The 10,307-nt window shown below is 54.0% G+C and overlaps 1 long non-coding RNA gene across 1 annotated transcript in view; it reads right to left on the bottom strand.

Moving 5' to 3' along the window:
* Window positions 1–5,465: 5,465 nt before the first annotated feature.
* Window positions 5,466–10,307, bottom strand: part of LOC102751985 — an 18,630-nt gene continuing 13,788 nt past the window's right edge. Inside the window, exon 4 of the long non-coding RNA XR_001513733.1 lies at window positions 5,466–6,683. This is a non-coding gene — a long non-coding RNA (uncharacterized LOC102751985). The remainder of the gene's footprint in view (window positions 6,684–10,307) is intronic.

Raw genomic sequence — 10,307 nt, 5'->3', positions numbered from 1 at the left:
GGCTTGCCTGCCATCAGGCCACCATGGTTGCCTGAGGTTCCAGCTGGGATTGAGAGGGGTAATGGAACTCGTTTATTCGTTCGTTCATTCATTCATTCATTCATTCATTCATAGCTCTCATGTTCCTGCTATATGCTGAACTAGCAATGAACAAACAGATCCCCTCCAAAAAAGATCTCCTCTGATGGAACTTAACATGGTCGTGGAGAGAACACACCTGCCAAAGTGAAGTATGATGGTGATGAATGTGCAAAGAAGACACAGCGAGTGTCAGTGCTGGGGTGGAGGGAGCAATGCCAGGGAAGGCCTTGGTGAAAAGGCCTCGTAGAGTGGAAGAGGTAAGCTTGGGGGGAAGCATTGCTTGCAGAGGGAATGGCAATTGCAAAGGCCTTGAGGTAGGAGTGTGCCTAGCAGACTTGAGGAAAAGCAAGGAGACTGGAACAGCCAGAGCAAAGTGAGCAACGAGGGGATAGGTGAGTCCAGAGAGCCGTGAGGCCAGGCTTCGTATGGTCTGGAAGGCCAGTGTGCGGACATGGGCTTTTCGCCGAGTGAGGATTTTGGCAGGAGTGTGACGTGAGCTGACACACATTTGGAAAGGACCACTCTGACTGCTGTTGAGACTAGAAGACGGGGGACGGGGTGCTGCAGGAGGGCGGGCCCAGTAAGGCCACGTAGGAGTCTGGCGGCTTGGACTAGAGAGGAGCGAGGTGCCAAGCAGGGTTAGATTCTGGGTGTATTTTGAAGGGAGAGCCAGTAAGATTTGCTGATGGCTGAATGTGGGGATGAAAGAAAGAGGAAGCAAGGAGGACACCAGGTTTTTGGCTTGAATATCTGGCAAAAAGGAGCTGCCACTGACTGAGACGGGAAAGACCGTGGAGGAGCAGGTCAGAGGGAGAAGCCTGACTGGGGAGAGGTTAAGTGTGAGATCTCCATTCGACGTCCGGCGGAGGTGAGAAGCGGGAGTTCGGGAAGAGGTCTGGATGGAGACAGAAGACTAGATGAGGTCACCCGTGGAGTGAGGGCTGGCTGTCCATGGTGGGCATCATCTAAGACAGCGGTCGCCACTGGTGGTCTGCGGACCACTGGTGGTCCGTGATGTCCGAAAGGTTGGCGACTGCTGACCTAAGACATTGCCTGATCTCCTGGGTCCCAGCAGCACACTAAGTGGGCAGGTGATAGGGCTAGTGGCAGCTTTGGCCTTGGTGGTGTGATTGGCTGATTTTGCTGGTGAGGATTGCCCTAGTAAAAGCCAACAGGCCATTGCTTGAGAAAGCTGGGGAGGATAGGGAAGAGGAGGGAGCCCACCCCCTCTGTGGAGCAGCCACCTGAACCCCAGAGGTGGAGAACCCAAACTAATACAATCTGTTGTAACATGAGAGTCAGACCCAGCAAAAATGAGTAGCAGCGAACCCAGGGCCCCCATTGTGCCTGACCACCATGTGTCTGTAAAGCTGGGGGGTTGGGAAGCAGAGAACAGCTGACGGGGGTGTCAATAAGCCAATTTGTGGCTTGTTACAGTGATGCACTTGTTTATCGGCATTTAATGAGACATGACATTGATGTTAACACAGTGGGAGGAAGTTGCCGGGACCAATCGTATCCCTTGCTGAAAATTAATTTAAGCCCTCTTTTCTTTGTGCCAGAAATGGTAGAGGTAATTCATTACCGAAGTGTTGAAATGCCACAGAGAATGAGCGAGGGTAATAGCGAAGAGTCATCAGCCACTGCACACAACCCCAATTCCGGAACCTCTCATAAACGAGGCAGGGTGAAATAATAGACTCTATGGCAGGAAAGGAAACAAGGGTTTGTTTAATGGGGGGAGGGGGGGTGCGCCGAGGGCTAGAGGGCTGGGAAGGGAACGTTTCACGTGCAGATTTCGGAAAATCGTGAGAGCCGATGTTGCCTTAGCCAAGCTCACGGCCACTCTGCCCCCGTGGTAACTTAACCATCTATGTCTTGAACTCGCCGGCGTGAGGAGCTCAGGCTCTTGGGAAGGCCAGGCTCCTCTATCAAGATTCTGTGTGATCATCGTTCCGGTCATTTACAAGGTCCCGGCTCCAGGTGTGGTCCGGGCTGAGGTTGGGCTCAGCATTGCTCATCTCTCCGGTTCACGCTTCCCATCCAGCAGTCACCCGGGGCACATGCCCTGAATTTGCAGAGGTTTCCATTTTCCACTCCTGCTGTGCGTTCCTTCGGCCACTTCATTTTCCCAGGAAAATATGAGACATGAAAACTGTAGTTCGTGAGATTGAACTACATCACTTGGTTGAGTGCAAGCTTTTGTCTTCCTAATCTTATGGGCCCACGTTCCACCCAGAGGCAGACGGACAGAGAGTCAGAGTCCAAGTGACACTGGGCTGAGTCCTTCTGAGGGTCCCTGTCATCTGTCCATCCTGCCTCTCCCAGGCCTGAGCAAAGTAGGGGAGGGACGAGGGAGACCTCGCGAGAGCTTCTTGGGATGGAGCACAACTTGGCCCCCTGGCTGGGTGCATGCGGGCTGTGTCATTAGCCCCTTGACTGGGACCTTGCTGCTCTTCCCATAAAGGAGGAGAGTCCATTTCCCCACTCTCAGCTTTGCCGTTCGCCCTAGGACAGTGCGACAGCTCTGAGCCTAGGTTCTGAGAGGCATTGCACGTTTCTACTCACCTCTCGGTGCCTCTGCTATCTCCACGAGTCCCGGGAGGAGGAGGAAAAGGGTGCAGAGCTGCGTTCCGACTGTGCAGCCACGTCTGTCCCAGACCAGCTGGCCGCAGGTGGCCCACACACTGTGAGCTAAGTAAACGCTCACTGCTGCGCACCGCTTCGCCGTGGGGTGGTCTGTTAGGCAGCAATAGCCAGCAATAAGGCCCATTCAGATCAGGAGAGAGATTCTAACATACAAGTAAGCCAATCCTGGGGGGGAGGGGAGGGGGAGACTGGCCTCAGCTTGAGGAATTATCTAAAATTAAGAGAGTTGGGGTGTATTTCCCAGGCTGATGGCCTTCTCAGAATAGAGGGTCGCCAAGGCCCCGCTCTGCCTCTGCCAACTGGGCCACTGGTTAAAGCCTCGGTTTCACATGGAGAAGCCCTGGTTGGATGTTCCCCGTCTCCTGTGGGGCCCTAGTCCCATCTGTCCCATCCTCCCAGTATCTCAAAAGGAAGGGAGACCCCTCTATCTGTTAGGGACCTGACCATTCCAGACAATGATCTTGGAACCCCCTTCTCCATCCATGACAGGGTGGACCTCCAGATTAATACCAGGATCCAAGGGCTGGAGACCCGGGAGGTTTCTTGTTCAGGGGCAGCCGGCTGCCCAGAGGCCCGGTCCTTCCACACCGCCCAGCCCAGCAACAGAGCTGAGGGCTCAGGCCAGCACCCGGGGCCTTGGAGGGGTGCTGGGTCTCCGCCAAAGCCCTCATGGTGTGAGCACAAGTCCCAGCAGCTTGATGTAAACTGTTTGGGGATAAGTCGCTGGGTTATTCATTTTCTGGTCACGAAATGATTCTTACTTTCCTCTAAGCCTGGCTGGCGTATAGCCTGCTGTTTATATAAATGGACTCACCCCGACCGGGCTCCCTGCTGCAAATGTGTGATTAAAGGATTAAAAAGGTGATGGAAATAGTAATCATGTCTGTTTTCAGACAGAGCCGTCCCGCAAATGGTTGTGTTCTTACTCATACCTGCAAAACAGGGAACCTCGGGCGCTTTCTAGATGGACCAACAGGCCTCCAGAAACCACATCACCGCTTACCTAGCGCATCAGTTCTAGCCTTGAATGGAGGGTTAGAGCAGGAGGGGGGGGTGGGGGAGGGGGGGCTGTTGAAACAGCATTTAGAGCATCAATCACATCCCAAGTCACCATTCTGGGTCTGGAGTGGGACATCCCACTGTGGGTGAGCAGCTTAAGGGCAAACCTAGCCGTAGGCTGTGGGAGGGGGGGCCACCCAGCAGACAGAGAAGTATCTGGAAATGATGTCATGGAAGCTAGACAGCCATTCTAACATGTGGTTGGCACCAGGGAGGCCAGCAGGTGGCATCTGGTTGTTGAACAGAGGACAGCAGAGGGGACCCAGAAACAGGCCATATGCGATGGTCCAGGCAGGTCCTGGGGTCTCAGGCTGGGCAAGGGCAGACTGGACCCCCAGCAGCCAGGGGAAGACTTCGTGTGCTCTGGGAGGTGCTGGGGGAGGTGGGCAGCGCCTCGAAGGCCAGTTAAGTTCAGACTCCTGGAGGGCACGGGGACTTCGGATTGCTCCCAACTGAAATGCCTTCAGGTGAATATGGAATCACAGATGGAAGAGTCAGGTGTCAGGACTGAAGGCTGTGCCAGCCCAGGCTGCACCACTGCCCCAGTGGCACTTGAGCTGAGTAATCTACCTTGGCCCAGCCTCAGTTTCCCCACCTCCGGAAGAGACTGGTACCCCCCCTAGCTCCCTCCCTCACGTCCTTGTTATGAAGAGCACATAAAATAGCATGTAAAACCACCTTGGAAAACTGTAACAGTGAATGACAATCGTATTATTTCTGTGACATCTTCTCTCAAAGGGGAACTTCCCAAGGCTGATGTGAGGACGGGAGAGGAGTGGAGGTCAGAGGATTAGCCATTTTATTTGAGAGATGCAGGCACCAGTGCACACCCGGGAGTGTCACCTGCTCCAGGGCACAGGGCTGGCTGGTGGCTGAGGCAGAAGCACCGGCTGGCACACGGTGGGAATTCAGCACGTGGTGGCCTTTATTATTATTCCACCTACACCATGCTTTCGCAAGGCGATCCGTTTTGCCGCTTATTAATAATATTGATAAGGGTTTGGGACGGGACTTAGTGCTGAAGAAGAGGGAAATCATAAGCAACGTTGCGGAGGACATTGCTAGATGGTCTAATGTCATCTTAACTGCCTCCTCCTCCAGGAAGCCAAAGCTGATCGGGGGCCTTTCCCATAGTCTCAACGTGTCTCCTTGTCTCTTATCCTTATTGCAGATGGTAAACCCAAAGTGCTTCTTGTCTCTCGCCTTCTAGACTGTGGGTTCCCTCAGGGCAGCTCAAAGTTGTGTCCATAGTATATAATGTTGACTCTGCGAAACTGCAGGTTTTGTTACAGTTCAGGAATCTGTCTGCTCTTTCTTACATGTTCCTGATCTCTTTGAGCCCAGAGTCTTGGGCTGAAATCCTAAAAACCTTAGTTCTCACCGTTACTTTATTTGCAACCTATGTAACTTTAGTCAAGTCACTTACCCTCTTTAAACTCCAGCTTTGTCATGCTAAAAAAATAGGCCATCGATGAAAGGCAATTTGTCAATAACCGTGAAATTTACAAATGGGCAAAGCCTTTGACCAAACAATTCCTTGAATAGAACTTCATCTTCAGATACAGTCACGTGCCTCCTACGGATCCACCTGCCCACAGCAGGTAGATTCATTACAGCATTGCTCATGAAAAGGTAAAGAGTAGAAAGTTAAAGAGTAGAAAGACTGAAATGGGCTGGTGAAGCAAATGAATTTATTAGAATAGAACACTGTGTCGCCACGAAAAGAATACTAATATCGAATAATCTCCAAAATATATTAAGGGAAGTTCAAGGCGCATAGCTGTGTAAGGCAAGCTTGGCATCTGTGTAAAGGAGGGAGACTAGGCGTGTTGGCTTGAAGGGGCATGAAACGCCTCTGGAGGTGTCAGGTTACTGGAGACGGGCTGTGCCAGGGACTTGTGGATGGCTGCTGACAGAGGGTCTTTCCACACGCAGACTTTAGGACCTCTTGCATTTTGAACCATGCGGAAAGAATCCATTTTAAAAGAATGCCAACAGAAAGGAGAGGGAAGAAAGGCCCTGCTCCCCCCCACCCCCCCTCGCTCGTCTGGTTGGCCCCCTGCAGGTTGTGATGCCTTGGAGCCCAGGGAGGACCCAGGAATATTGTTCCGGCCGCGAGGAGCGTTTCTCTGTCTCCTTTCCTCCTGGCTGGCTTCTACGGTTCTGTTGCGTTAGAGTTAGAAGGGAACTTCTACCTTAGGGACAGTCCCTAGGAGCTGCTGGCCAGGCGAGCTGTACTCTGCGTAGCTGACTGTCTGGACATGAAAGCCAGCCCTCACCCTGAACCCTCCCCCGAGACGCTGGGAGCCCACCTTCAGCCGTTGATCCCTCAGCATTGGCATCCGTGTGCGGGTCCTCTCTTTAAATCTAAATCTAAAGTTTTCTGAAAAGTGGAATGTCACTGGAAGAATTAGCTTAAGAGTACATTTATTCATTGGTTCAGTGATGATTGAGTGTTTATTCACGCTAGACACTCTGTGAAGTACCTGGACATGCAGGCAAATAAGACAGTCATTGACCTTGATGATAAATATCATATAGACCACGACGACGATGATATTTAACACTTCCGGAGGGTTTATTGTGTGGCAGGCACTCTTCTAAGCTCTTTGTATGCATTTGCATTGAATTCTTGTAACAAATCTGCGGTAGGTAATGTTGTTATCTCCATTTGTTGGGTGAGGAAACCGAAGCACAGAAATGTTAAGAAACTTGTCCAAGATCCCACAGCAGGTAAACGGGCAGTGTGTACATGGTTTGCCCAGCAGCTGTTTTCTAGGGAGAGACGGTAGCCGGGAGGGGAGGGTCTGCGGCTGCCTCCCTGGAGCGTGCAGAGAGGGGCGGTCCAGTCCTCAGGCTGATTCGTGCCCTGCTGATGTCGGAAGGGCTCGTGGCTGCACAAGTTTTAAGGAGGCAAGAGAGAGACTCAAGAGAGCAGTAAATCACATGGACACCGGCCAGGGTGAGCCCAGCAGACAGAGGCGGGCAGCCTGGGGAAAAGGCCTGGGCTGAGTCAGATCCTTGAGGCAGCAAAGAAGCAGGTTTTACCTAAAACCAGCCGGAGGGCTGGCCCAGGCCTCCCGGAGACCGAGGGAAATGAGAGACATCAATCTGTCTTTGGCAGCAACGTGGACGTTGAGCAAGCGAGCAAGGAAGGATCGGCTACCCAGGGAGTCAGCCAACTTGGGAGGGAGACAGGAACGGCCTGCAAAACCCTGAATCATGCCCCAAAGTTGAGTTCAGCCAAGTCGGATGGAATTGGGAATACAAGGCATTGGGCCTGGCCAGCGTCCCCCGTCTCTTCCTAAGAGGGTCTGAGTTGGATTGGCTTCCAGGCCAGAGACGAGTTCCGACCAGTCAAGGGGCCCTTCGCCAGCCGCACCCCCTCCTCCTGCAGATTAGGATGGGGAAAGGGGGGCTGGCTGGTCCCTTCCTACAGTGCCCATTGGAGCATGGAATTGAGCCCTGAATAATAGCTTCATTCACTTTCCAAGTTCTCTCTGGCTGAAGTGCCTGCGAGGAAAGCCAGCCGCCCTCCCTCCGCGGGCTCTTCTAGGAACCGGGAGGCGGGAGGAAGGAAGCAGGAAGGGGCTGGGACTAGGGCTAAATGGACTTACCTGTCACCAAGTCACAATCAGAGCCAGGCCTATGACACTCATTTGGGGTCTGGGGGAAGGTGGTAGGAGGGAAATGGGCTTTAGTCTATTCTGGAAGAAAATGAAGCCTGCTTTCTTTTTCTTCCCTGATTAGCATTTTTATTGCGTCCCTCCTATTTGCTCTGCCTGGTCATAATTAAATACTGCCCATGGTGTCTCGTCCGTCTTGGTAACGTTCTCCTGGGCACCGATGAATTGGAATTTCTTTATGGCCTCGCTCCGTTGGCAGAAAACAAGTCCTGTGCCTCCCCTGGCAGGGCGGTCACCCAGGAGGGGGTCCAGCAAGGGCGCCAGGGGCCTCCTCGGTGAGTCGCAGGTCTCTGATCTGAGATCTTGGAAGGAAAATGAAAAGGCACCAGGTCTTCTGTGCTCAGCGCAGCCCCCAGAGAGATGACCCAGGGTATTAGGTGCTGCCTCTGTTCCGCTTGGGAAGGTGAACAAGGTGGTCATTGACCTTAATGAGTATCATAGTGGTGAAGATGGTGATGACGGTGAAGATGGTGATGACGGTGATGATGATGCTGGTGATGATATTTAACACGTTCTGGGGGTTTATTGTGTGGCAGGCATGCTTCTAAGCTCTTTGTATGCATTGAGTTTGCATTGAATTCTTGTAACAAATCTGCGGTAGGTAATGTTGTTATCTCCACTTGTTGGATGAGGAAAGGGAAGCACAGAAATGTGAAGTAACTTGTCCAGGATCTCACAGCAGCGGCTGGTGGTGACTCCAGCAGGTTAGAAGGAAGGGATGGGGACGGGGTGTGGCTCTCGAGGACGGACCCTAGACTTTGGGCCGCATGCCAAACAGGACCCTGAGGCTGGGTCTAGTCCCCACACTCCTCTCTGCCTAACTCACCGCCGTCCTCTCCATCTCATGTTCATGGCTGGGGCTGCAGTCCCTCAGGCTCCCTCCTCTGTGTCATCGCATCTTGAGCCCTCCTTGGCCTGCCCCTCCTTGGCCTGCCCTCTGGCTTCCCTCCTCCCCGTCCCATCCCTGGGTCCTCAGTGGCATCTGTTCTGTTTCCAAGGAGCGGCCTTACCTTCCCCTTCCTTCCCCCACCTCTGCTCAGTGACCAGAGCCCGCCTTTTCCTCTCATCTCCAACTTGGATGAACCTGCACTTGAGCCTTCTCATCTAGACTGTTGATATTCGGTGGTTCCCAAAAAGTGGTCCTCACACTAGCAGCAGCACATTGCATTTCGGATCTTGTTAGAAATACAAACGCCTGGCCCCACCTTGGTCCTAATGTGGTAGAAAGTCCAGGGTGGAGCGTGGTGATCTGTATTTTACAGGATCCCTGAGGCACTCGGGTTTGAGAGCCACAGCTCCCCACCAGTGTTCCAAGCCTCCTCTCAGGAGCGTCTTCCCGAAGCCCCACCACGCACGCGCTTGCTTCTCCCACCAGCCGCTCCAGGCCCCTCCGCCTTCCAGAAGGATAGACACTGCCTGCCCTGCCTGCCCACTCTCCGGGCGCAGTGCTCGCCTCCTCTCACCCCCGCTCTGTGCCTTCTCCGGGGCAGGGTCTTCTCCCATGAGCTCGGCGGTCACCTCTAGGCCAATGCTTCCCACGTGCGCGTTTCTAACAAGCAGCCCTCTCCCCAGGGCTAGAAATATTCCTCCTCCTGTCTGTAGGGCGTGTGACCTAGACTCTTCCAGCCGTCTTACCCCACCCATCCCACACAGAGCTCCCGCGAACGGACGTCCATTCCCTGCCCCGACACTACGAATAGAAAGAAGCTTCTCTGGCTTTCCCTCACTCCTGCTCTTACTCCTCCCTCCCTCCCACACACACCCCACAACCAATCCCTGTCACCCGGGTTCACAGATGCTGCTGCTCACCTTCTCAGCTGGCTCTGCCTTCATTGCTGGCTCAACAGCCCAGCCCAGCCCCCATCTCCCACTTCCACCTCCCTTCTAGCTCTGCCAGAGTCCTTCTGCTAAAACACAGGTCCAGCCCCAGTAACCCCTTGTGGCCTGCGGCTACAACCCAATGTGGCTTTCCGTCATCTGGCCCGGCCTGGCCTGGCCTGCTGGCTCCCGCGCTCCCCTGGCTCAGCCCACACTCCCACCTGCTGCTCATTTCCACTGCTCTGTGGTCCTGCTCACGCCCTTGTCTTTGCACCAAGTACCTTTCTGCCTCCAGAACTTCTCACCCTTGAAAATGCTACTCAGCCCACCCGCCCATGTGCACTCTTCCCGGGCACCCCGCCCTCTTCTCCTAGCTCTGGGCTCCCAGGTTGCGTTGTTCCTGCCCCCAGTGCTTGGCACCCTGGGCTCTGCTCAGTTGTCACCCTTTCAGATCGTGAGCTCCTCAGGGTCTTCGCAGCCCAGAGCCCAGTGCCTGGCACACAGTCGAAGCTCCATCAGCATTCTCCTTGTCTGCTTCAGCCAGCAGTTCCCTCACAGGCTGACACCTGCACACACACAGCTGCCCACAATCTACTGTCGCCCCTCTGCCCCACCCTTCTCATCCAGGCACAGCGTTGGGAGGGCTCCTCACACCTACACACCCTCAGGCAGCTCTGACATCGCATCAGAAACCCTCCTGCATTAAAACGGGTAGAGGAACGCCTAAGGTTTGCCCCTCAAGTCCCACCCAGCGACGGTCCGTTCTGCTTCCAGCTCAGTCCGCTGAACCTCCCTCCAGCAGAGAAAGGAGGAATGGGAGTTTCCCACAATTCCTAGTCTCCCTGTCAGCGCCTGACCCTGGCTGGCCATTCCCCTGAAATCCCAGCCTTTTGGCCACTTGGAAACGTGCTATTAGGGGCTTTTCTGGGGCCCCTGGATCCTGAGCTGCCTCCAGAGAGACCACCTCACAACCAGCAGTGCCCAGAACACAGTCAGCTGTGGTGTTTGTTGAAT

The sequence above is a fragment of the Myotis davidii genome, unplaced genomic scaffold (assembly GCF_000327345.1).
Source record: "Myotis davidii unplaced genomic scaffold, ASM32734v1 scaffold217, whole genome shotgun sequence".
Taxonomy (NCBI): Eukaryota; Metazoa; Chordata; class Mammalia; order Chiroptera; family Vespertilionidae; genus Myotis; species Myotis davidii.
This window is presented reverse-complemented; position numbering and strand designations above follow the sequence as displayed.